Raw genomic sequence first — 4,800 nt, 5'->3', positions numbered from 1 at the left:
ACCTTTAATTTAATTCCCACAACAGCCCTGTGAGGCAGGTTAGGCTGAGAGGCAGTGACTGGCCCAAGGTCACCCAGTGAGTTTCATGGCTGAGTGGGGATTCGGACCCTGGTCTCCCAGGTTCTAATCCAACACTCTAACCATTACACCACACTAGCTCTGGTTTTTTTAAAATTAAAAAATGCATCAGTATTTTGTAAAGAAATGGCAGATCGCCTTACCACATATGCACTACCTCAACTGTTTCTATTGGCAGAATTGACACTGTTGCAGGTGCCACGAAATACCCATTCCACATTTGTAAGAAATCAATATTTCAGCATGGCAGCCCCTGCACTTTGGAACTCCTTGCCTAGTGATATCAGGCAGGCAGCTTTATTGTACTCTTTTTCGGCACCTGCTTAAAACGTTTTTGTTTAGACAACTCAGGGGTGGACTTTGACCTTTCAGATTTCAGCAGTGCCCTGTGCAGGGCCAAAATTTAGTGCCCCTGTGTCTCCCAGCTTCTGTTCTGCTGAATTCACTCCCTCAGCGCCTAGTGTGGCGGAACCAGTCGTGCTGCCCTAAATCTGCCTCTGGGCAAGCCTACCCAGGTGCTTGGAAAGTTGATGCGAATTTTAACATTTGTAAAGTCTTATATTCTTGTTGTTGATTTTTCTTAGTGATGATTTTATTGTTTTAACTTTTCCTGAAAACTGATGCTTTTTTACAGTCTAGCGGTGTATAATTTTTATTAAATAAACAAGCAAACAAAGAAACAAACAAACAAAGAAATAAACAGGATTGATATGGATCAATACAAATTGAGTCAATGGGTCCTTTGGATGGTGCTGGACTCTCCTTCACTGGAGGTTTTTAAGCAGAGGTTGGATGGCCCTCTGTCATGGATGCTTGAGTTAAGATTCTTGCATTGTGGGGGGTTGGATTGGATGACCCTCAGGGTCCCTTGTGGTCTATGATTCTGTGATATGGATTGCCTTGATTACATGCAGCTTCCAGAAGTAGCAGCAGTGGGAGCGCACTGGATGCAGAGCAAGCAGAAATATGAACATCCACTCAAAGAATCTTCCCCATTACCTGTGCTGTAACCTTTTTAATTAGAGATGCTGAAGGATTGATCCTGGGGCCTTCTGTATGCAGAGCAGGTGTTTGCCCACTGAGCTACAGCCCGTTCCCTGTTCCTTTGGCTTTCTAGGAATACAAATGCACGGAGGATGGATGTACAGGGATGTTCCTCAGCAACTGTGACTTTCAGTCCAGTGCAATAGAAACCAAATTACCCATGCTGCGTAATTTCTCCCAGTTACAGAGAATGTATGTATGACTAGCTAACGCAGCCTGGGCAGCAATTATTATTATTTAAAAAAAAATGGTGGCCAGCTCATTCGCCTGCACCGTCCCACTCTCCTATTGCTGGCAAACGAAGGAATCACTTCCCTGCGGTTTTCCAAATCATTGCCTCTCTTCTCTGACCTGATCATCTGCATTGAAAGCTGCCTTTCAGGATTGTCTACCTCAGAGGTGAAGCTTTTCTAGCCTCTGGGCAACCCTTTGAGGGCCATGTGCCAGTGGTGGGCAGGGCCAGAGGGAAAGTAGGTAGAGCAAAGCATGTGAAACATCTGAGATGAGGGCAAAAACACCTCATGTGTGAATAAGGGCCTGGGGAGAGTTATGAGGGCCAGATAGGGAAGCCAGGAGGACCACATTTAAACCCTGGGCCTGAGATTCTGTCCTCCATGTCTCCAGGATTTCAGACAGTCTTTTCCCAGCCTGCCCCGGAGATGCCAGGGATTGAACTTGGGGCTTTCTGCATGCAGAGCAGATCCTCTGCCACTGAGCTATAGTCATTTGCTTGAGATATAGGAACAGAGGAAGCTGCCTTATGCAGAGTCAGAATTTCAGGTGGGGAGTTTTCCCCATGAGGTTCCCGTCTCCCTACATTCCCCTCCCAGAGCTGGTTTAGCAGTCAGTCCCTCCTGTGGTGTGTGGTGCAGTGGTTAAGAGCGGCAGACTCGTAATCTGGGGAACCGGGTTCGCGTCTCCGCTCCTCCACATGCAGCTGCTGGGTGACCTTGGGCTAGTCACACTTCTCTGAAGTCTCTCAGCCCCACCCACCTCACAGGGTATCTGTTGTGGGGGAGGAGGGGAAAGCCGCTTTGAGACTCCTTTGGGTAGTGATAAAGCGGGATATCAAATCCAAACTCCTCTTCTTCTTCCCAGAAAACTCTGGGAATTGCAGCTCTGTCAAGGGAATAGGGTTTCCCCTAACAACTCTCAGCACCCTTAATGAACTACAGCTCCCAGGATTCCTTGGGGGAAGCCGTGACTGCTTAAAGCAGCACCCCAGTGCTTTCAATGGACATGGCCTCAGTCCCGTTCAGAGCAGCCCCATTGAAATGGATGGACCTTTGCCGGCCATGCCCATTCATCATCTCACTGGGTTTTTGCACTGAGCAGGGCTGACGCTGGAGACCTCCTGAGGAATCCACTGCTCCCTTAATCTTGGAGAGAGCAGAACTCCCTTCAATTTTTTGCTGCAGTTCCGCGGCATCCCCTGCAATAAACTTCTCGGTTTCTGAATAAATCCCCCCCCCCCACTTAGAGAGGGATTGCCTGTCACGCTGCCATTGCCTTGCTCGGCCACTTCATTTATTTCTGAGTTTATCGATTCTCTCCCCTTCATAACTCAACGTGTGGCACGTTCCCCTGGCTCCGCTACCCAGCACTGCAGCAAACGTGCATTTTTGTAAATCATTCACTCTCCCCCTCCCAGCCCCTCTCTGCAAGGCGTGGGCACCTGGTCGGCAAAGGAGGGCAGTAGGCGCAACAAAGAGGGAGCCTTCTTGATTAATTGTGTGCTGTTTGGCTCGAGAAGGACCACAGCTCAGCGTTAGAGCATCTTCCTTGCATGTAGAAGCCCCAGGTTCAATCCACAGTGTCTCCAGGCAAGGTTAGGAAAGACTGTATCCGTGGAGAGCTGCTGCCAGTAGGGCTGGGTGATATAGTGTCCAAAACCAGTTTGATGTTCACATTGTGATAGTTGTTTCATAATATTTGAGGTGGCAATATATCGTGAATCACGGTGTGTGTAATGGCTAGGCGATATCTGGTTTTCAACATCACGATAACTCACCAGCTAAACACTGCAATGTTATCGCCAGCTAAATCTCACAATATCACCAGCTAAACATTGCAATCTACCACAATGTCTGAAATAAGGATGGAACTATACAGAGGCGAACAGGACAATGTCCTGACAACTGCTACTACTTAGGGATCTAAAACGGATAAATGACAATATTGTTGTTGTTGTTTAATCGTTTAGTCGTGTCCGACTCTTTGTGACCCCATGGACCAGAACACGCCAGGCACTCCTGTCTTCCACTGCCTCCCGCAGTTTGGTCAGACTCATGTTCATAGCTTCGAGAACACACTGTCCAACCATCTCATCCCCTGTCGTCCCCTTCTCCTTGTGTCCTCAATCTTTCCCAACATCAGGGTCTTTTCCAGGGAGTCTTCTCTTCTCCAGAGGTGGCTAAAGTATTGGAGCCTCAGCTTCAGGATCTGTCCTTCCAGTGAGCACTCATGGAAGAAACTCCATGGACAAATGACAATATTATCAATCATCAAACACTCAGTTTCATCACCAGGCAAGGCAAAATGCATCCCAACAGGACTTTTGGTTTTGGGCTTGGCTACCAAATGGTGGTATTCAGGACAATCCAAAGTATGTCGATGAGTCATACTGAATACAAATCTGAGACTGCCAGCAGACCTGCTAGGAGGTAGAAGCAGCAGTGGCAGAAACAGCTTGCCATGACTGCCGTACGTGTTGGCAGTAGTGGCGACAACCTACAAGGCCTTGTGGTGGCAGCGCAATCAGTGGTGGCCTGTGAATCCTTGTGACGGTGATGGGAGGGGGCAGCAGCAGCAGCAGCCTGCAAGGCCTTGCGGCAGTGGAACAGACAGTGGCAGCCTGCAAGGCCTTGCGGTGGTGATAGAGTGATGGGAGTAGCAGTAGCAGCAGCGGCCTGCGAGGACTCATGGTAGCGGCAGTAACTGTGGCAGCCTGTGAGTACTTGCAGCAGTGACGGAGATGGTGGCAGCAGTGATGGCAACAGAAAGTGGTGACAGTAGTGGCGGCAGCCTGCAAGGCCTCGAGGCAGTGACAGGCAGTAGTGGCGGCCTGCGAGGCATCGTGGCAGTGGCAGCCTCTGAGGCTTCCCAGAGGTGACACAGAGTGATGGCAGCAATGGCACTCTGCAAGCCTTTGCGGTGGCGACGGGATGTGGTGGCAGTAATGGCAGACTATGAAGCCTCGTGGTGGTGATAGAGAGTGACAGCAGTAGTGGCAGTGGCTTGCGAGGACTTGTGGCAGGAGGGCCGGCCCTACGGCAAGGCTGGGTGGTGCAGGGTGCTGGGCCGCGCTGCGCCCGCCAGACAGCCGCACTAGGCTGGGAAACGGGGCAGGGGGGGAGGCGCCGCCGGAGGGATCTTCGCACCACGGCGCCAGATATGCTTAAGACGGCCCTGTGCGGCAGTGCTGGGAGATGGTGGCATTAGCGACAGCAGCCTGCGAGGCCTTTTGGCGACAACAGGAAATGGCAGCAATAGCAGTGGTAGCCTGCAAGGCCTCATAGCAACACAAGCAATGGGGTTTGCGAGGCTTCGCCACCAGCAAGTCCTCCTGGCGGTAGTGGGAAGTGGTGACAGAAGCTGTGGCAGCCTGCCTCAGCAAAGCCTTCAGGCCACCTCTGCTTCTGCCACCGTCTCCTGCTGCCACTGCAAGACCTTGCAGGC

Source organism: Zootoca vivipara, chromosome 6 (genome assembly GCF_963506605.1).
Source record: "Zootoca vivipara chromosome 6, rZooViv1.1, whole genome shotgun sequence".
NCBI lineage: Eukaryota > Metazoa > Chordata > Lepidosauria > Squamata > Lacertidae > Zootoca > Zootoca vivipara.
Note: the sequence above shows the minus strand (reverse complement) of the source record.